The sequence below is a fragment of the Lepisosteus oculatus genome, chromosome 24 (genome assembly GCF_040954835.1).
Source record: "Lepisosteus oculatus isolate fLepOcu1 chromosome 24, fLepOcu1.hap2, whole genome shotgun sequence".
NCBI classification, from domain to species: Eukaryota; Metazoa; Chordata; class Actinopteri; order Semionotiformes; family Lepisosteidae; genus Lepisosteus; species Lepisosteus oculatus.
Genome location: NC_090719.1, coordinates 30,423 through 52,833, shown reverse-complemented (window position 1 = coordinate 52,833; position 22,411 = coordinate 30,423). Strand labels below are relative to the sequence as shown.

Genomic DNA, 22,411 nt, shown 5'->3' with positions numbered 1-22,411 from the left:
GTTCCATTACTGTCCTCAGTGTCATATTTATTTTTTTATTGTTCTTCTACACACTTCAGGACTAATTCTGGTTGTACATAGTGCATGATTTAAAGTCCAGAACCTTGTTCATTGGTTGTGCTCCTTTGCATGTGAAACCTGCCTACTTGTGTCCATCTTTAATGAAACAAGAAGGCACAGCCAGGTCTTGACTTAGTTTTTATTGTGCTGATTTGTAGCCTCAGTCCTGCAGAACTAAGTAGAACAGTACAGGGGGAGAGCTGCTCCTTTCGGAATAACCTTCCCAGGATTTTACAGTGGCACAAGTAGGCAAACTTGTTTGAACAGGAAAAATTGTCTTTTTGGGTGGTGCAGGCAGGCCATGGTGATTATCCAAGTTACTCTTGGAAATACTATGATGCCTTTTTTCAGACCCTTTGAATGCCTGTTTGTGCCAAAATGCTTTTCCACTGGTGTGTAGTCCTGATGGTCCCAGGAGGTCAGTGAGCATAGTACCTTCTGTTCCAGAGATGATACCTTCAAGTTTAAAGACAAAACTGCAGTTAAAACTCTTATCTAACTTTCACACTCTTGATAATTCAATTGGACTTGTAAACATATTGTTCTTGTAACCTTGTATAACACACCTTAAGACTGAGTACCACCTACAGTGGTAGCATGTTTATTGGTTTTAAACATGTCTAGGGGATCAAGGCTGAGGAGAAGGAAGAGTTGAGGGGTGGATAAACACCAGATAAACTGGGAGTGTTTGTTACAGATTTCACAGGAATTTTACTGCATTACCTCCAAACAACAAGGCAAAAATGTCCTACAATATTCTGTCATCTTACTAGTTATAGATCCTTCAGCATGAGCTAATGCCTTCTGGTTTTACCATGGTATAGCAGGATGTGTGAATGAAGCATCCAGCTGTATTTTCATGGCTTTGCTCTAAAACCACAGCTACTGCCCAGGGTTCTCAGTAAAGTCTCACCCCAGTCACTTTGAGCAGAAGTGAAGCCTCTGGAACCTCAAATTTTGGACAATCACTTCAATTTTTTTAAATCAGTTTCTGCATAGTCCAAGTCTAGCAATTATAATTTGGACCTTATTAACAACAGTAATTTCTTTAGCCAGTCCTAGTGCTCATTAAGAGATTTGTCTTATGGTTGAGTAGGCAGTGAGGATCATGATAGCTCACTCAATACTCTTCTTCCACTGTTCATTCTGGTTTACTTGTGAGTCTGTTGGTTGAGACCTGCTAATTTTATTGGATGGTTTACATTGACGTAAGAATGAAATGTGCCTGCACTAGAGGAGCCCTGGGGTCCTAGAGGGTGAAGGCTGCCTCCCAACGTAGATTGGAAACTCAGGCAAGAGAACCAGCAGAAAATAGGCCAGAGCTCCAGGGCAAAGGCCAGGAACCACAGTGCAGACTGGAGTGCAGGTTTGGAACTGGGAGCTGTAGTGCAGAGTGAAGGCCTGGAGAAAGAGCAAACTGGAACAGGAGATGCAGTGTAGAGTGATATTGCCAAGTTAAAATTGAACCCAGGCTTGAATACGTGAGGAACTCTGTTGTACCTTAATTTTTACAGTCATCCACTTTTGTATATTTTGTTTGCTTTTTACATAAGCTATCGCACATAATATTTTTAATTAAGCTTTAATGCAAACACACTCTTTAATTGTATGTTTAAAAATTCACAATATGTATAAATACATTACTTCTCTCTGAAAAAAGGTAACCTACTTACATCTAGCATTTTCAAATTTCATGGTGCAAAACCTACCGCTATCAGAAAACAACTTAAACTTGATAGGTTAGTCTAGTCATGAACATTCTGAGCAAAACCATTTCTCCTGTATTTTAAGGAAGGTTGTGTGGGACTGGGCAAAAGAGAACAGTGGAAGAAGGTACATTTTAATATGTAAATGGAGTTGAGTATTTTTTCCCCAACTGCTTTCTCATACTTTTTTGTACTCTGAAGACAAACATTTGAGGTAAAGCAGTTGCCACATTGTCAACGATTGGTTGAGCTCTGTGGGCTTTGCCCTAGCTTTTGAAATCACTTCCACAAAAAAAATCACTTTTCTTCCGCCCAATAGGTACAGGAGATCTAAATTAAACTGCAGTAGTTAAACTGGGTCTCAATTCCTCCTTACTGATGTCACCCTTCATTGAGGTGCACATGTGAAGCTGCTACAGATCCAGAAGACAATATTGATCTTGGCCACCTTGTGGATTTTGTAAAGAGTAGTGAGATTCTGCTAAGGTCAGACTGGAAAGGCAATGGAAAAGCTTCATTTCTAAAACAGTCAGTTAACTATATAAATAAAACAAACATTTAACCAATGATAGTTACCATTTTAAAGGACTGATGGCTTGTTTCAGCATAGGCAGACAGTTAAACTCCAGATTATATCCTGGAAAGACATGGGTGTGAACTTCTACTTGTGACACTTAATCTCATCTGGCACTGCCACCACATGCTGGTTGTAGTTGCAGGTAGTAGGTATGTATTACTAGTACCACAGCAGCTAAAAAATCATGTTTTAAACTAGTAAGTGCTTGAGGAGGAAGCTGTCCACATTTTTTGGTTGTAAAGGAACAAGAAAGAGTTAATTGCAAAGTGAACAATAGATTGGTTTCCACTGCTGAGCCTTAAAACCGGAAGATAATTTTAATATTGCCTATAGAGCACTATTCCAGTAGGAATGTGTCCAGCGTTCACCTCCACTTCCCCCCCAGTTTAATTGCAGTACTGAGCCCTTGGATTAACACTTGCAGTGTTACATGTTGCACTCAAGTAAGATGGTAAGATTTATAACTTTTATAAACCTAGAATAGTACACTTGCCTATGGGAAAAAAAGACAATAGTAACAGATTAAAAAACTACACCATTGATGAATCAATCACTTAAAATGCCATTATAGTTCAAAACTTGGCATAAACTAGTATGTGTTGTAAACAGTATTACACAGTTATAACCTGTGCAGTTGAATCTGTGATTCAGGGAAACTAGTACATTTACTCACCTTTTCCATGCTCTACACGAGATGCAAGTGTTACTAAAGAACAGTGTGCACCAGGAAGAAAGCTCTGCATCACGTTTTGCAAAAATGACAGAAGCACTGAAGATGAACCACCTCCCAGGGTTTGATGCTGTACATGAGGTAAGGAAAAGGGATACTATTGATAGGCCATTTGAAGTTTAGTAGTCAAAGCCATAGTCTATCCTTCTCAAGGGTAGAGCTACACAGCTTTTGTGTAATCACATAAGCATATTACCCAGCCCTTTATTGAAAGAACCCAAGGCGTCTGCCTCCGTGATGTGGCTAAGCACTGTTTGGGACTCCCACAATGGCAGGAGTACAGCACCTCCTGTTCTCAGGATCACTCTTCACAGGGGTCCACGGGTCCTCCTTCCCAAACCCTGGTTCATTCCAGCTGGGAAATGAAGGACAAGGACAGCAGCTCTGGTTAACACTGCTCATTAGGTGCCAATTCTTTAAAAAAACATGGAAAACCTGAAGAGTAAGTTTGTCGGGCCAAGACGGGGTATCTATGCTCTATAGCAGTAGTTCCAAGTCTTGGTGACTTGCACCCCTTTGGGACTTTATTTAACTTACAATATATTACTTTAAATCTCCAACATGAGTAAGAACAGGGAACAAACCACAGTCAATGAAGGGTTTGATTGTGTAACTAAGGGCTGAGCTGAAACAAGGTCACCAGGAACAGGATTGGGAACCACTTCTCTAGAGTTAAGAGCCACTGGAATTGTTTCCCAAGATTCAGGAAAAGTTATTTTCAATAAACTGGGAAACCCTCACTTTGGTGGGCAGGTGGAAAGTGTCATAGCTTAACAGAAGGATTCCACATGAAGGAAAATGGACACTGCTACAGTGTACCTACCCAGCTCACAGTATCCTGACCTTTCCATCAGGAACAGGCACTCCAGTCAGTTTACTAGAACCAGCCAAGTGAACGAATCTAAGAGCCCCCACTCATTAAAAAAGTCAACTAGAGAAAAACAGCACTTGACAAAGAGGCTTGTCCCAAAAACAGCCAGATGTCACCACTTTATAAATGCTGAATGAACACAGGAGCAGTGACTTTTTACACCTTAAGCTGGGCTGGCACCTCCACAAGAAACCTGAGTAAAACCAGTTTTCCAAGCAACAAAAAAAGCCAAAATCAATTGGAAACAAAAAGAAGGCTTCACAGTTGAAATGTGTTTTCTTTCTTCTCTTTTCAGCATGGAATATGCATATTACTTGTTCCTTTGCAGACTGCGCATGCTGATGCAGGTACCCACCTACAATATCAATAGTCCACCAGAAATGGCTTCATGCAGCTCAGCTGCTTTCTACCAGGTAATCAAGAAAAGTATACTAGTTATATTTTACCTATGAAATATAATTATACTATTATAGGAATGCAAACTAAATGGTCATAATCAAGTGTTTGATAAAACAACCTTGTAAACACTCATTTAAATCAATATTTAGCAACAATACAAACACTTGCTGCTCCAGTCCAGGAGTGGTAGTCCCCTTTAACCCCAGAAAGTGAAAAACCAACTAGTTCAGCCCTGTAAACTTAAAGCAAATCTCAAGAACATATTCTACCCCCCAGAGCAGCCTGTACTCACCCCTGTTCTGAACCACTGAATGGAAACAGGAGCAAAGGGAGTAATCTGTTTTATACCCTGAGCAGGGCTGGCACCTCCCCCTTGGAATGTAGCAAAAACAGAGGAGCAAAGCATCCACAGGTGACAGTCGTAGTGGCTGTGAAACAGGTTTAACCCACAGTTAAAAGGGGTGTTCCTTAATGTCTTTTTATAGGACCATACATGTGAATAAGGATTTAATTGTACTTGTGTATATAACAAATAAACTGAACTGAATAAAAAAACAGCCTTGTAAACACACACATATGTAGGAGAGATGAGTTTCTAGTCATCTGCAGATATAAATGTGAAATTTAAGAGCCCAACCATTACTTATTGTACTCCCACCATGTTCATTTGTCATATAAATTAACTTTTTTAATTAATGTTTTTTTTTCCTCAGGAGTGTAGGAGTGTTATTTTTTTCTGTGTGATTAGTGATGGTTTTGACCAAATAAAATTTTATGTTAAGTTAATATCAAGGTTGCAGTTATGTTTTGTTACACAACCAAACATGTTGTGTTTATATATGTGATATACAGTGTGGATATATATACACTTTGAACATTTGAAATTATATTAAGGACATTTTAAGGATCTTGAATAATTTGCAGTTTGGCTTCAAGTCACTTTTCACCATTTATGAGTGAAATTTGAAGGGATAAAAAGGTGGTTTAATCACTAAGAAACTGCAACTAATTGAATAACAGGAGCAGGGTGCTATTTAACAAGTGTTCTTGGTAGTCATTTGGAAATTAATTTGGCTTTGGGATGAGAGATCAATAGGTTAGCTGGCTAATGCTTGTTTGGTCGTTGGAAGCAGGTGTGTGTTGTATTAGGAGCGGTGGGGGTTTGGTAGTGGCCCTTTGAGGAGCCGTTGGGATTGGCCCCTGGTGAATTAGCTACAGCCGTGAGGTCATCATGAGGCTTATAACAAGGCAGCCCAGGCGGGTGGGTGTCTGGCTCTCTTTGTCTCTTATTACAGCAGGTTAAAGAGAGGCTTTATGTTATTAGAGTGGTGGTTGTTAGTTTTTAATGTCATTATTATATAAGGTAAATTATTTTGCTATGCTTTTTTTAACCAGGAGTTGTTGAAGAATTGTAAAGCTTTTGCAAAGATGTGTTTTTAAAAACTTTAAGAAGTGTCAATACTTGAGAGTATGGAGTGAAGTTAAGATTAGTGTGAAGTCTCTATTTGCTTTTGGTTTAGACAATTTTTAGTTTTCCCCAACACTTATACATTTTGTTTTAGTGTATGAAACTCTTGTTGGTAAATACTGTGATCTCTTCTCTAGAGCTCAAACTGGCAACAGGAAAGGCTTTATATCCTGACTTGACAGTTTCACTGGGACATCAGGGAAGACCCTTCTCTGTCCAACATGCTGGTGTTCCAGTCTCTGCTGGACTGTAGAAAACTGGAGATGCAGGTCAGTGCGGGGTGAGCTCTTAAGGCTGGGAGAAGTCTGTATGGCACTTGTTCTGGTCCCCTCTCTGTGGCAGTGGGGTGGCCATCAGTGTTTTGCTGCCCTTGTCTCCTTCAGGTGCTGTTCTGAGAGGCAGATGGTGACAATGAGCACATTCACTTGAGAGAGGATGCTGGTGGAGTTTCCAGAGGAGATTTTGTTGGAACGGTGTGTGGAAACTGCACAGACCAGCTTCTTATAAGGCTGTTCAGCAGTGGTTCTGATTGTCTGTGAGTTAAACTACACTGCAGTACTCGGAGCTTCTCAATCCCTGGCCATCTCAATGCACAGTATGGAGACATCGCTTGGAGAATTGTTCAGAGGAAGCTCACTGGCTGGCTAAAAGGATACCCACTGTGTGACCTGTTGATGCCCACCTGTGGATATTGAAGTCTTGTGGTTTTAACAGTGGAAGGTGAAGAGGTGCTGCAAGCAATCCTTGAATATTCTGGATGCCCATGAATTTTGAGCAGTTGTAAAGGTAGTGTCTAGGAGGAGGTGAGTTTCACTCTTGTATCCTGTTTTTTTTATTTATTTATTTTTACCCTTAAGAATTGGCTTAGTGTTAGTTTTGGAAGACTTCTGGTGATTTTTCTATCATGTTTGAGTGTTGGTTTAATTTGAGGTGTAGGTTTTCTTATCTTCTGGGTGCTGTAATATATACTGACATGTATAGTACTAAACTGGTACTGGGAGTAAAAATTCTTACTGTCTCAAAGTGAAGAGGATCAAATCTAAATCTCTACTTCAGGTTCTGCTGTTGGAAGGGTTGACCAGGCCTTTGCTCCCAGAGGGATGACCTTTATTTGCCAGGAATGTGCAGATGTGGCACACTGTAGACTGGGTGCTTTCTCTTCAGTGAAGATCTGCTTGAGGAGTTCTTAGTTACTAAACCAAGACAACAGCTGTTAGGGGACCCTGTCAGAGCTGCTCAGTGAGTTCTCTACCACCCAGGAGTAGAGACCGGGGTGACTGTGTGGGGCAGCTCTGGGCTTGACATTGCTTGATCCTCCTTCAAAGGTAGGAGTGGCTTTCTGTTCTGACTGCCACTCTGCACACCAGCCTTGGGGTGGCTGTTTCTAGGAGCACCTGAGCCACCTGGCTGGTTGAGCTATAACTGACTGTTCCAGGCAGGAGGGGTCCCTGATTTTACAGCCTTTGTTTAGTTGTAGTTGCTGGGGTTCTTTGTTTTCTAACTTAAATGAAGTGGTAAATTAGGAATGGAAGTCCAATACTGAAAGTGTTGTGCAAGCACAGGGAAAGATCTGGCTAAATTATTTTGCTAAGGGTTCCAGTGAAAAATAGAGATTCACAGTATGTGAGATTTATTTCATGGGTGCACACATGTAAATAAATCTAACATTGACTGAAATTCTGAACTGAATTAAACTAAAAAATGGGGAAACCTATGCTCCAGTCTAGTGTAAGGTGGACTTCCTGATTTAGCCCAGTGAGGCTGTATTTTTCCCCATTATCTGCACTAAAAGCCATGCTGTCAGAGGTTTAGTGCAGAAAGGGGAGGTATGAGTTTCTGGGTGATTGAAGTGGTATGTATTCTCTTGTGAGAAGGGAGAGAGAGCAGTATGGAAACTTACTTGTGCTGGAGGACTTCATTGTTTGTGCTCCTGTTTAAACTGGTTTTATACTGCATATTTTTCCCTTGGCTCCTGTGTATTGACCTGTGACCATACAAGATACTATGGTAGTAAACTATTTCTATTTTTACACCTCTTGGAACACTTGAATGACTTGATTAGGGAATGTTAAGCTTAGTTTTACCAATGGCTTGTTCTGCATATGTACAAGCTGTAATCTCCCTAATGGTATAGAGCATGCTGTAGCTGGAAGGCTGAAATCAACTTTAAGTGTTAAAACTCAAACCGTTCCCCTCTTATGGAACTCCAGTCAAGGCTGCTGCTGTTGGTACTGAAGATGGTTAGTGTGTTTGGTTTTGTACTGCTGTGGAACCTAATTATTTTTTTGGAGGTGGGGGGGGGGGACTTTCTGCTCTTTTTGTAGTAAATGCAAACTTACTGCACCTCTTTCGTTGTGTGTTGAGGCATTTTCTTAAAGCATTGTCCACCACTATTTGTTTGGGTATACAACTTTGAAATGTCTGTCAATTCTCTGTACTGTAAACTTGTTACTGTTTTTATGTAGAAGTACTGGTAGTTTTATTTAGGTGTGCATTAGATGTACTTGTATGTACCCTATGTCCAGATGGGGAAAAATATCTTCCATTAACTATTTTTCCCCTTTACTTTAGGAATGTTAGTCTTCTGTAAATTGACCTAAAGATCTGAGTATTTGTGTGGCACGGGGAAGCAAGTTGAAGAATTCTAATCTCTTGCCTCAGAAGCTTGCAAGCTAATGTCAAGGAAGAGAAGCAAGGGCATCTATGTCCTGGGTGAGCAGGACAAGGATTTGTTTTTTTTTTTTCTTTCAGCCAGTAAGGATCCAGCATTGAGGGTTAGGATCCGTGATCCATCAGGATTGGGGTGGAGTCGAGTTGGATGCACTGAATTTGATTCATTGTTTTTTGTTGTTGTTTGGTGCTACATGTTCTAGTGAGCTGTTGACAACCATTAATGGATATTGCAAAAGGATCCAGTTTCCCTGGACGTCTGCCGTGTCAAAGGAAGAATGTTGAGGAAGCGGAAGGCTGTGTCTATTTCAACTATTGCCTGAATCCCTGACCTTGGCTGCTCTGTGATGGGCAGTTTGCAGAAAATAGTGGTCAGTAATCAAGTCAGCCAGAGTCTTTAATGCTGATCCAATTATTGCTCTTAACTCAAGTGCACTCTTGTGGCCAAGGTAAAGGTGAGTTTGAAGGTATGTAGAGGGGAGGTGTAGGTCAAGATCTTTTAGTGTGGATTGTTAATTGATTTTAGTACAATGATCAGTGTTCCCCAATCCCTGGCAAGATTAATCCACAGTGTGGAGAAACAAGATTGGTGAATCCTGTTCAGAGGGAGCTCACTGGCTGGCTAAAAGGATACCAGCTTTGTGACCTGTTGTCCATCTGTGAGTATGGAAGTCCTGTGCTTTGAACAGTGGGGAAAGTGAAGAGGTGTAAGCTGTCCTCAAGTTTCCTGGATGCCCATGGATCTTGGAGGAGATGGAAGGGTAGTGTCTAGAAAGACACTGTGCCTGGAGACAAGGTGGGTTTCACTCACCCAACCCCCCCTCTTGGATATCTTCTGGTGGCAAATGACATGGTTTTTAATGTGTTAAACCTTTTTGGCTTTCTTTCTGGGTTTGTTCCCTGCTTGGTTGAAGCTCTCCTACACCGTCATGCACTGAACTGGCTGCCATTCTGACTCAAAGACTGAATTACTGCATTGTGTGGGATTTTATTTCATGGGTGCACACATGTAAGTAAATCGCATTGGATACACTGCAGTACAACCGTGACTTGGCACACTGCAGACTCCTTACTGGTTGAGGCTCTGAGGAGATGGCATGTCAGCCAGGTTCTCTTGATGGGTGTCGGCACAGGAACTGCTCTCTTCAAGGGAGAGGAACTGCACTGGATCTTTTCCTTGTGGAAAGAGCCCTGGACTGGGGGGTTTTCTCTGCTCTCTACATTGTTTCCCTGTTAGCTTGTCCTGGGCAGGTGCTATACTGAACATTTTGCAAGTTCAGCACGATCCTGGATTTGGGGTTGAGCTTCCTTAGTATTTCTGAAAAGTGCTGAGGACTTGGACTAAATCCTTCTCTCAATTTCAGGATCTCTGCTGTCAGAAGGGATGAGCAGGCCTTGGGTCCAGAAGGACTTAGTGTGACAACATGCAGGGGTGTCAGTTGTACTTATCTGTGATGGAGTCTAAGAGTGGAATCTGTTACTCTGTACCCATATAGTGGTAGGAGATGTGAGCTTAAGGCGAATGGACACCTCCTGCTTGAATCTTTTGGTTTTACATGCATTGTATCAGTTTAAAACTGGTTTGAATCAATGGGTAGTGCTGTGCTTGCTCCAGATAAGGAATTTTTCAGACTTAAGACCTCTGCCTTAAAGTCTCTTGCTCAGCAGTTTCCATGCTAGTTCCTGGGACCATAAAGTGCTGCATGTAATTAAGTCATATGGAAAGAATTGTCTGTATTGGTTAATATTTCTGCTTTACTTCAAGTATGTTTCAGATATCATACCTTTCTCTAGTCTTCCCAAGCTGAACACATGGTTAAGTAATTTTGTTCCTCCAGTCTTGTCTTATTTTAAATAAAGGTTAATTTCCTTTTTAGTTTGAGATAACTAATGGATTAATAGTGGTGGGAAAGTTCTCTATGGTTGATTGTAGTCCATTAATTATCCAAATCTCATCTGAATTATAGATGAGGTGGTAAGTGCTAGTTTAGTCATTGGAAGCAGTTGTGTTGATTTGGAAACAGTGGAGGTGGGACACTGAGCACAGGTTGGGATTGGCTCCTGTTAATCGCCCTGAGGAGTTTTATAAGGCAGCCCTGGAGCCAGTGTGTTCCCAGCTGCAGAAGGTGAAGACGCTCCTGTGATTTGTGGTGGTTTTTTACTTTTAAAATGTTAGTATTACTGTGGTAGGTAAGAGTAATAGCTTCTTTTGAGGTTTTAATTTTTCTAGATTTTTTTTTTTTGCAAGCCAGTGTAATCAGATTTACTGTAGCCCTGAGCTTTATTGGATGAAAATTGTTTTAGTGATCATTGATCCTTTTATGTGGTGAATTAACTAATTGTATGGATAAAGCTGAGGTGATGCATCTGCTCAATTTTTTTTTTTATCGGCTTAAATTGTTAGGACTCGCAGACTGTAAACCAATCATCCCACTGCCTGAAATTCCTGACCCTAACCTATAACCTGCACCTTCAATGCTGACCTGATCATTGATCCTAACCCAATCAGTGCACCCATGTGGCCAAGGTAAAGGTGAGTTGCAAGTCAAACTTTTTGTGCATTTGGTCAGCAGTGATGTGCTTCCCGGTCCCTGGCCAGCTGTATGCACAGTGTGGAGTGACAGGCCTGGAGAATCCTGTTTCGAGGAAGCTCACTGGCTGGCCGAAAAGATGCTAGCTGCGTGACCTGTTGATGCCCTACCGTGAGTATAAAGTGCAGAACTTTAAAACGGGAGAGCGAAGACATGCTGCAAGCCCATGTATCTTGGAGCAGTTGCACTACCCAGAGCAGAGGTGAGTTTCACTCTTCTCCTGTCTTCCCTAATCCAAACCAAATTTGATGCTCTAACCATTTAGTATTGGTGAGTGAGCTTCTCTTTTGGATATCTTTCATGTTGCTTAGTCCAAATTGATCAAACAACCCCCTCACTTGTAAGAATTTTACAATGGAGGAAAAGGTACTTTTAGTGTAGGCTTAGTGTTAAACTCTTGAACCTCATTGCAACATGCTATCCACTTGGAAATGAGGTGTAATTTTGGATTTGTCTTGTCTCTTTTGGGTGATGTTTGCTCCTTGATTGGGTGAGGCACTGACGTGCACTTGACTGGCTGTCATTATGGCTCTCAAAGACTAAATTAGTGCTTTGTATGTGATTTATTTCATGGGTGCACACATGCAAATAAATCACTTTGCTTCAATTGTGACCTGATGAATCGGACTGGTTACAACTCTGAGGAGACAGCATGTCAGCCAGGTTCTCTTGATGGGTGTTTGCACAGGAACTGCACTTGCTCCCCTGTGGCACGACAGTGGACTGGGAGGTTTCCTTTTTCTGCAGGGGGTTGTCCAGTTGGTTTGACTTGGACCCTGTTGGTAGTGAAAATGCGGACTTGACTGTTTCCAAGAAAGGAAGAGGACTTGGGTTAAATCCTTCTCTCCATTTCAAGCTCTCTGCTGCCAATAGGGATGAGAAGGCTTGTGCTCCTGAGGGAAGACCTTTCATCACCAGGAGTGGAGCGCAGATGGGGCCGGTCTTTCTATGAAGGTCTACTGGAGGAGTGGGGAGCTTGTTCCAAGTCTGAATGTCATTGATAACATCAGAGGATTCAGGTTTGACTACAATGTGTACACTAGCTACATGGGGAACATTTTCATTGGGTTACAGTACATACACCTGGGTACTCTGGGTTCACGTACAATTGTGTAGACTGTTGTATGGGGTATATTTATGTGTACTGGGCAGATGGCTTTTGGCATGGGACATAGTGTTGTATGACAAACTCTTGGCTACTTCTAGTTTGTACTTGAAGTTGAAAGACCCTGTAATCAGGGTCAGAGATGCAGGACAATCTGAAAGCCAAGCATTCTTTAGTTTACTGCATGGAAAATTGAATATTTTGAGAATCTTTGATTTTGCAACTAATTTTAACTGTAGCAATCCGTTGGGCATCTTCAGTATTCAAGCCAGTGTTGTGATGCAAGATAGTGATGTTGAAATACTTTTTTTACACTGTGTATTCCAATGAGCAGGTGACAGCTGTCAGACTGAGAATGTGGGAGTAGGAAGCATTACTGCTGGTGAACTTGGGCTGCGCCGAGTGAACAATGTGAGCTGAAGGTAAGCAAAGGAGAGATTCAGGTCAGTGTGAGGAGAGCTTTTAAAGTTGGGAGCAGCCTACACAGCACAACCTGGTCCCCTCTGTGTGGAGGATGGGAGTGGTTAGTTCTGTTTCTTTTACAGTTGGTGCACGTGGCAGTGGTTGAAGACAAGATGCTCCTAGTCTCAAGAGAAGAGTGTCTTGGTCTCTGGAATGTTTCTGTGATTTAGGGTGGAATGCTGTGATTTGTGCTCCCCAGTCCCTGTCCACCTGAATGCAAAGAGTGCTGATGGACGCTTCCATTGAATAGTATTGGCCGTCCGAAAGGATATCGGGAGTGTTCTGTGAGTATTAAACACGTGGGAAGGTTGTGCAGAACATTGTCTAATCATTGGTGAGTTTTGGCATTTTGCACCTTGTGACTGGTTCTGTAGACTTTCCCAAATCAAAGATGACTGAAATATCAAACTATATTGTTTGATTGAAAGCATCTTTATATGGAGTCAGGTGTGAGTGTCTTGCTAGCAAATTCCAAATGCAATGCCTTTTCACTTTTGTACTAGGCTTAGTTTTGGGATTCACTGGGCAAGTTTAGCTTCCTGTTGAACTGTGGGTTTCTTTATTGTAGGCTTTTGTTTTGATGTTTCTTGCTTAAGCAGTTGTAGCACCAGCAGCCTCCTCCTCTTGGAGACTCCTCCTTGGTGATGTTTTCAAACAGTGAAATACCATGTCTGAGACCGTCAGATCAGTGAGTTCCTTACCACTCAAGAGTAGATTGGGGAGGTTGTGTGGGGCAGCTGTGGGCTTGACACCACTTGAGCAGCTTTCTTTTCCGACTGGTGCTCTACACATCAGCCTTTTGATGGTTGTTCCCAGGAGCAGCTGAGCCACCTGGCTGATTGAGCCAAAGTTGACTTTGTTCCAGGTAAGAGGGGACTCTGATGTAGCCTGGAGCTGCTGGGGTTCTTTGTTTTTTTTTTTTTAGCCTTAATGATAAAGTGTCACTGTAGCATAAGTACTGGTTAATCAGGGGACGGAAGTCAAATACTGAAAGTGTTGTGCAAGCACTGGGGAGGATTTGGCAAAATTGTTTATGGTATGACTGGGAAATTAGAGAATTGTCAGTATGTAAGATTTATTTCATGGGTGCACACATGTAACTAAATCTTACATTGAAATTTTAGAAGTGAATTAAGTAAATTAAAGGGGGAACTAAGAGTATGGTGTCTTCCTGATTACCCAGTGAGACTATTCTGTGAATGTCCAGCACAGTCCTGTCAGAGGTTTAGTGCACAAAGGGGAGTGAGTTTCCAGCTGATTAGAAGTGGTTGTGTATTGTGCCTTGTGAGGGAGAGAGCTACATGAAGACTGTTGGACTTTCTTATACTGGATGTGTACTTTAACCATGAGCACAAACCTGTTATTGGTGTAAAACTGGCTGTGAAACTTGGTTAAGTGGTTCTGCTGATCTTCTAGAAAGCTTTTTTTAAAGGTGTTTCTAGTCATTGAGGAATATGAGGCTTAGTTTGACCATGGGTTAATTGGTATGTGTTCAAAGTATTCTCTCCATGATGGTCAAGTGTGTGATGCAGCTCAAAGACCTCAATCCACGTGGTGCCCTATCAATCAGTTTCGAGTACTATGTACTCTTGTTTCAATTGTTTAATTTGTTTAAGCTCTAAAGCCTTTTCACCTTGGTTAAGGCTGTAGCGGTTTGGTACTGAAGATGGATAGTGTTTTGATCTCATACTGCTGTGGATCCTTGCTGTTTTTGAATTTTTGTTACTTTTGCAAAATCAGAAGTGGCTCGTCTCAAATTTGAGTTTAAGGCAAAAATTCTGCTGCACTAGGTATGCATTTTTAGGGTCTCTTTAAAAATTGAATTTCAATTACTATTTTATTTGGATATGCAGCTTTGCATAATCAGTTCTGTTTTTCGGTAGTGGTGGTTGGATTTTAATGATGGGTAAGTTGTGCTTGAATGTGCAGCACATCTACGTGGTGAACTACTTTAAATGGATTTGGTAACAATCATGTATCTTGGTTATAAGGCTCAGTTGGTTAAGCTAGAGGTTTTTAATTGAGTGTCTCAAATTTTCTACTTTTTTGCTTTTGCAACCGATTTGACTAGTTTTCATTTCTGGTTTCAGCCAGTATCCAAGCTAATCTCAAGGTAGTGAAGCAACAGCATCTAAGTCCAGGGTGAGAACTGTCCTGGAGTATTGCAACAAGATCCAGAACTGTCAATGTTAGTGGTGTCTGTGTCCATGATGCCATGCTGCATGATGGTCCAGCTCAGAAGAGAGGAGGCTAGCTTTGTCCTGAGTAAGGTGAGGTGATCCACCTGCTTCAAGTTCTCATCTACAGAAAGTCCCGAGCCTCTGAATAAGGTAGAAAGAGTGGTGGGTAAACCAATCATTCTACTGCCTGACGACGTGCTTGGGCTGTAACCCTCATCTTCGGTGTGGATATGTTATTTGCTCTCACTCTAATCGGTGCACTCTTGAGGCCTAGGTATAGGTGGGTTTGAAGGTAAGTAGAGGAGGTGCAAGTGTAGCTGTTTTTCCTGAGATGGGTCAGCAGTGATGCAGATCTGTGCATTTGATTATAGTTCAATCAGTGCTCTGCAGTTCCTGGCCAGCTGAATGCACAGTGCAGTGACAGCCTTGGAGGACCCTGCTCAGAGGAAGCTCACTGGATACCAGCTGTGTGACTGGTTGATGCCCATTGGTAAGCAATGAAGTCTGTGGTTTGAACAGTAGAAAGTGAAGAGGTGCTGCAAGCAGTCCTTGAAATTCCTGGATGCACATGGATCTTGGAGCAGGTGCAAGGGTGGTGTAATAGAGGACATGTCCCTGGAGCAGAGGTGAGTTTCACTCTTTTCCGGTCTAACCTTATCCATTTCAAACTTGATGCTATATAACCTTTTAGTATTTGCTTGTTAGAACTGTTTACTGAAGCTGAAAAGTTTCTTCTGGAGTAGGCTACATGTTAAGCTCTTGGATCTCTTCTGGTGTATAACGTCACGCTTTAACATGCTGAACCGTTTCTAGAGGTGAACCTTTTTTGGGCTTTCTTCTGGGTAATTTTTCCTCCCCGTTTGGTTGAGGCATTTGTATACTAATGTGCACTTGACTGGCTCTGTAAGGCAATTACTGCTTTGCATCGGATTTATTTCATGGGTGCACACATGTAAATTGGTTTTGATGCACAGCAGTACAATAGTGAGTTGGCACACCAACAGCCTCCTCCGTAGACTCCTTGCTGGTTACAGCATATCAGCCAGGTACTCGCGATGTGTTGGCACAGGAACTGCTCTCCTCACAGGGGAGGAACTGCACTGGATCCCTCCCCTGTGGCAAGAGCCCTTGACTGGGGGTTTTCTCTTCACTCTCTGCAGGGTGTTTTTCCTGTTTTATCTTGGACAGATGCTGCACCATAAACATTTTGGACGTTTAGTACAAAACTGGAGCTGGGAGTAATTGTTCTTACTGTTTCTAAGTGCAGAGGATCATAACAATCTGTCTACTAGGTTATCTGCTGCCAGAAGGGTTGACCAGGCTTTTGCTCCCAGATGGATGACCTCTCATCACCAGAAGTGGAGTAAACTGAGTAATCTAATTATCCCGCTGCCTGATTAGTTTACTCCTAACCCATCTTGCATTTTTAGTATAATCATGTTCTGCTTAATTGGTTATCCTTATCTTTTTGGCTTCGATGTAAATGACTGTGGGGGGGGGGGGGTCTGATCTTTTTTTTTCCCACAGGATGCAGTTTTCCCATAGCTGTCTTGGTGGAGAGCAAGGAGTGCTACTGCTTGGGAAGTGGACTTGGACTCCTCTCCATGAACAAGGGGAGTTGTAAGTAGAGGGGAGATGCAGGTCAGTGTGAGGGGCACTTTTAAAACTGCATCTGCATGGTGGTAGTGTGGAGGAGGAAAATGGACAGTCCTGTTTTGTCCTTGCAGTTGGTGCACTGAGAGGCAGCTGTCAGATGAGGACTGTCACTGGAAAAAGGATGCTTTTGAAGTTTTCAGCTCCTGGTCTCAAGAGAAGAGTGTTGGTATCTTGGTCAGTTATGTTCACAGAACCACCTCTCTCAATGAGGCTAGACCACAGTGGTGCTGAGTGGTATGATTGACTCTGGAATATTGTTTGTGATTTAGAGTGGAATGCCCCAGTCCCCAGTGCTCCCCAGTCCCTGCCCACCTGAATGCAGACAGTGCTGATGACGTCTTGTTTGGAGATGAGCTTCCATGGAACAGACTTGGCTGTCTGAATGGATATTGGGAGTGTGACCTGTGAGTATTGAAGTCCTGCAGGTTGAACACTAGAAAGCAAGGAGGGGTTTTAAGCTGCCCTTGGTGAATCTGCTGGGCACCTGTGGATGTTGGAACACATGCAAAGGTACAGTAGTCATGCAGGACACTGTCCCTACTGCAGCGGTGAGTTGTGGGCTTTTGCATCTTGTCTTTGATTTGGGAAAGTGTAGAGTTCAAGTTTCATTATACTTATATACAGGTATATGGTATAACAAAATGCTATTTGGCTAGCTCTTGGATGTTAAGCAGTACAAAACAATACTTTTGTATAAGAAAATAGGCAATGTGCAAGATCATACTTCAACTATGTGAAATAAAGGATAAAACATTTTATGGAGAGTGAGCTTCTTGGCAAGTGAGGTAGATTTCAATGTGTGCGTTTTAGATTTGATTGAGGGTTCAGCTCATGGGTGAGAGGCTGGAAGTTTAATAGTTGTGTAGTGCGTGGGTAAAAACTGTCTGGGCCCAAATACTCCGGTACTGGTTTCCAGATGGTAGAGGCTCAAGCAGTCTTCTTGCTAGGGTGTGTGGGGTCTTTGCTTAGAGCTTTCCTCAAGCACTCTCCATCATAAATGACTTGGATGGGAGAGTAACCCCAGTGATGGACTGGGCAGTTTTCACCACCCGCTGTAGGGCTTTGTGGTCCGCAATACTGCAGTTGCCATACTACACTGATGCAACCTGTGTGCTTTCTATAGTGCATCTGTAAAAGTTGGTGAGAATCTGGGGACATATCTTAGCCGCCTTCAACCGTCTTGGGGAAATTCAGGCTGTGTTGCACTTTCTTAATCAGACAGGTGGACGATGGATTAAGCACACACCCCGGGGGACTTCTGTGCAGTGGTGCTGGAGGTGCGGTTTCCAAGCTTGACAGCTGGAGGTCTGGCTGTCAGAAAGTCCCGAATCCCATTGCAGAGGGTGGTGTCGTGACCCAGTGCATTGAGTTTCTTGACTAGTTTCTGGAATGATGGTATTAAAAGCTGAGCTGAAGTAGATGAATAGTAATCCTGTGTGTTTTTTTTTTTTTTATCCAGATGTGGATAAAAAGTGTTGCTGGCTTCAAAATGAGCATAAAAGGCATTGAGCTCATTAGGCAGGGAGGCATCATGGACAGATGGTCTGCCTTTTTGTAGTCTGTGAGGGCCTGTATACCTTGCCACATGCGCCTTGGGTCAATAGTGCTGAAGTGTTACTCCAGTTCCTGTTTGAGTGTGATTTTTGCATGTTTAATACCTTTCTTTAGATTGATACTGGCTGACTTCAGTTCTGATTTATTGCCCGATTGAATGTTGCAGACCTCTGTTCATCCATGGTTTCTGTTTAGGAAATGCTCTTATTACCTTTGTCACATAGCCAGCACATGTCTTGATGTAGCTAGTGACTGATGTATATTCCTGTATGTTGATGCATACTGTGTGGATGCCTCTTTTAAAAACACCTCAGTCAGTGCCTTCAAAACAGTCCTGCAGGAGTGATTCAGCTCCTTCAGGCCACACTTTCACTGTCCTGACTGCTGGTTTCACTCACCTGTGCAGCTGTCTGTGTGTGGGGAGGAGAAATGGTGATTGTGGTCTGTTTCCACACTGGGGGAGGGGTATGGCCTTGTAAGCATTCTGAATGTTGGTGTAAACGTGGTCCAGAGTTTTCTCCTCTCGTTGGGAAGGAGACTTGCCGATTGGTATTTCAGGAGAATGGGGTTGAGTTTGTAAGACTAGTCACCCAAAATGATAAAGGTTGTCGGGATGTGCAGGTTCTTTGCCATTAGTCGGGGGTGGATGTAGATGGCAGTCATAAACGGTCTGAACAGTAAACTGCTACATCTGTTTTCGTGCAATATGCCAGGGACTTGTGCAATACAACTTTGTGTACTGTTTTGGTTTATTCTTTGTATGTTCTGGACTGTGAGTAACTCTACTTAGTGCACTTCTCACTGTACTGATTGTATTGTATCATTCATTACAATGCTGTTCACTTTAGCTGCTGTTGAACTGCAATTTCCCTCATGGGATCAAAATATCTACCTATAATAAGTTTTAAATTCCCTCAGCAGATAAAAGGGGTGCTATTTGATCATTAGAAATTCCAGAGTGGGTGAGCAGTGTTTCATGATGGAAGATGTTGCACCATGTGTTAATAAAAATGCAAACTCCCCCACCTCTGGATTTACCAGACTCTGTAGTTCTGTCCATGTTGAAGGCAGAAAACCCATCTAGGTGTATTGCTGAGTCTGTAATACTATGTTAGCTAAGTTTTGGTGAAAACATGAGTCAAGAGTTGTAACTGAAATTGAGAACTAGAGCTTGATTACTAAGGCTCCTGCCTCCTTTAGAACTAGGAAACGAGTCTTGCTAGCTTATACAAAATGTTTAAATGTCTTTTCAGTTTGAGACTTAGTTTTGTGATTTCTGGTGGGCAATTTTAAGCATCCTTAAGCTTAATCCACACGATTAGTAGAGCTGTTGGTCTATTTCTTGGAAATGCTTGTCGGTCTTGGTTAAGCAGTGTCTCACTTCACTGGCTGTCTTTCTGGCTCTGAAAGCCTGAATTTATTTCATGGGTGCACTTTGAAGTAAATCTCTTTAGATGCACTGCAGCACAAGAATGACTTGGCACACCAGCAGACTCCTGGCTGGTTACAGCTCTGAGGAGATGGCATGTCAGCCAGGTTCTCTTGATGGGTGTTGGCACAGGAACGGCACTTGAACCCTCCCCTGTGGACTGGGAGGTTTCCTCTTTGCTCTCTTCAGGGTGTTTTTGTTTGTTTTCTCTTGAACAAGGTTTGCTGTGAAAATGTTGAAAGTGGAAATGCTGGCTTGACTGTTTCTAAAAGGTGCAGAGGATCAAGTCTAAATCTGCACCTGAGTTACTTACAGGTGTGGTACGCTTTAGACTAGGATTGCAGCTGGGGTTCATTGTAAGGATTAAGATGCCTAAAACCAAAAGTTTAGCACTGAAAGTAATGCTGTCCGTTTTGGTGCAGAAAGGGGAGGGATGAGTTTCCAGCTGTCTGGAAGTGGATGTGTGCTGTGCTTTGTGAAAAGGGGGAGCTGCAATAATATTTATGCTTTTGTTAGAGGACTTTCTTCTTGTAGATGTTTACTTTTTTAAAACAATACTAACTGCTACATTAAGTTTTATTGTTCTGTGTATAAGTGTAGTACTGATGTATACTATACAAAATGGTGCATGGTTTTGCTCAGAGTATCTTGTACAGCAGGTCATATAAAGGAGATGTGGCTGTAAAAGTGTCAACTTGTGCAAAGTGGTTGTCAAACCTGAACTTTGAGGAGTTTCTATTCATTGGGGAATGCAAGACTTGGTTTGATCTGTATGTGTGCAGGCTGTAATCACCCTGATGGTAGAATGCATGAAGTGGCTGGAAGGTTTAAATCCATTGGTTGTGACCCATCACTAGGTTTTGAGTGCTGCTGGTGTGCTTTTGAGTTTGTTCTGAATGTTTAAGCTTTAAAACCCTTTCAGTCCAGGATGCAGCCGTTTAGTACTGAACATGGTCAGTGTTTTGGTCTCATATTCCTGTGGATCTCAAGATTATTGGGGTGCCCTGAATTTTTCTTTATGTAAAACCAAAAATTTTAATTTGGTTTTTAAGTCACATTTCTACAGCCCTAGGTACACATTTTAGTGTGCTTAAAAACGCCTGAATATCAACCACTATTTAATTGGGTGTAAAACTTTTTGAGATTTTGACTTGTATGAAATCTGTACTGCCTTTTAATAGAAGATGGTTTTATTTAAAATGAGTTTTATTTCCATGTTTGGTCTACATGAATAAAAATGTTAATGGACTTGGTCATTCCTTTTTACCTTGGTTATACAATAATGGAATCTAAGCTTGATGGTTTTAGATAAAGGTCTTTCTCTATTTATTGCTTGTGTAACTGGTTTGAACAGTTAATTTTCATAGCCAGTCACCAATCTGTTAATGTCATGGAAGTAAAGTATGAGCCTTTTATATGCTGGGTGAGGCTTTTAGATTCTTTTGGATGCCTAGGATCTTGGAGCTGTTGCAAAGGAAGTCTAGGAGGACCTTGTTCCTGGAGCGATTGGTGAGTTTCACTTTCCAATAACTCATTTCTCTAATCAAGTCTAAATCAAATATAAACACTTAATTTTGTCCTTGCTTGTAAGACATTTTTTAAAAAGCTCCTTTTGGTTTGGTTAAGCTCTTGTTTATCTTCTGGCAGAGCACATTATGCTTTAATGTGCTAAACATCTAGAGTCATAGTGATGTAGTTTTTCTTTTGACTTTCTTCTGGGTAATTTTTCCTCCCTGCTTGGTTGAGGTATTTGTATACTAATGTGCACTTGACTGGCTGTCATTCTGGCTCTGAAAGATGGAATCAGTGCTTTTGTATGTGATTTTATTTCATGGGTGCACACATGTAAATAAATCACTTAAATACCGAGCAGTACAATGGTGACTTGGCACACCAGCTGCTCCCTTCAGTGATTTCTTGCTGGTTACAGCTCTGTGGAGACCACATGTCAGCCAGGTTCTCTTGATGGGTGCTTGGCACAGGACCTGCTCTTCTCCCAGGGGAGGAACTGCACTGGATCCTGTGCCAAGAACCCTTGACTAGGGGGTTTTTCTTGGCTCTCTGCTGGGTGTTTTCTTGTTGGTTTGTCCTGGACAGGTGCTGCACTGTGTTCATGTTGGGAGTGGAAATGCTGGCTTGACTGTCTAAGAAGTGCAGAGGACCTGGTCTGAATCCTTCTCTCCATTTCAGGCTCTATGCTGCTAGAGGAGATGAGCAAGCTTGGGCTTCAGAGGGAGGTCCTTTCATCGCCCAGGAGTGGAGCACAGATGGGGCTGGTCGCGGGGGTCTTTCAGTGAAGGTCCGCTAGAGTTGTGTGCTTGTCTGAAGACTGCAAGTTAAAGGCAGCATCAGAGGATCCAGTCAGGTGAGTGAGACAAGTTCTCATTTTGAGTACACTGGGTACATGGGGTTTCATTTGAGTACTTTGGGTATATGTTGATTTGTTTAGGTACAGTTGTGGAGATTGCATGTCAAGTTAGATAATTGAGTATATTGGTTAGGCAGCTGTTGGCATGTGCATGGGAGTTGTATAGTACAAACAACTTTTTCTTGCCTAAATGTTTTTACTTTAAATTAACATGAAAGATCCTGTTATCTGAGGAATGTGGAGGAATCTGAAACCCTGCACTTTTAATGAGGAATTGAATATTTGAGAATGTTAACAGTTTTAATTGTCTTGTCTTAAGCTAGCACACCTAGGAGGAGAAGCAAGTGGATTTATGTCCTTGATAAGTATTCAAGAACAATTTAGTTCCTCAAGGTTGAGGGAAGGGAGAGGTTTAACTGGCTGTTTTGGGGAACTTGTGTGGGAATGTTAAATGCTTTAAACAAGGTATTAGAAATGGACTTGAGTTCTGCACTCTGTTTTTGCTTTATCACATTTTAGGGTGGTTTTGTTGGTTTGTCCTGAAAAGGTAGTACTGAACATTTATAGTAGTTTAGGTCAAACTGG

General features: G+C 42.0%; 2 long non-coding RNA genes across 8 annotated transcripts in view; one reads left to right on the top strand and one right to left on the bottom strand.

Annotated features, from left to right (window-relative positions):
• LOC138224974 (uncharacterized) overlaps nt 1–22,411 on the top strand; it is a 34,461-nt gene that overhangs the window by 10,363 nt on the left and 1,687 nt on the right. The window contains exons 4-14 of one of the 2 annotated variants that reach the window (XR_011183496.1): nt 4,240–4,357; nt 5,949–6,080; nt 6,195–6,614; nt 11,055–11,183; nt 11,929–12,091; nt 12,512–12,923; nt 13,456–16,191; nt 16,347–16,460; nt 16,547–16,649; nt 16,745–16,879; nt 21,649–21,823. This is a non-coding gene — a long non-coding RNA (uncharacterized lncRNA). Of the gene's footprint in view, nt 1–4,239; nt 4,358–5,637; nt 5,707–5,948; nt 6,081–6,194; nt 6,615–11,054; nt 11,184–11,928; nt 12,092–12,511; nt 12,924–13,455; nt 16,192–16,346; nt 16,461–16,546; nt 16,650–16,744; nt 16,880–21,648; nt 21,824–22,411 lie in introns of those variants that run through there. The other variant, XR_011183497.1, reaches the window with a different exon arrangement.
• LOC138224973 (uncharacterized) lies at nt 186–4,699 on the bottom strand. 6 transcript variants are annotated; one of them, XR_011183490.1, is made up of 5 exons: nt 4,636–4,698; nt 3,270–3,428; nt 3,017–3,143; nt 2,343–2,403; nt 186–516 (listed from the first exon to the last, which is right to left on the bottom strand). It is a non-coding gene; the product is annotated as an uncharacterized lncRNA (long non-coding RNA). The 6 variants fall into 6 exon arrangements; XR_011183492.1 differs by lacking the exon at nt 4,636–4,698 and adding an exon at nt 4,300–4,317; XR_011183491.1 differs by lacking the exon at nt 4,636–4,698 and adding an exon at nt 3,897–3,915.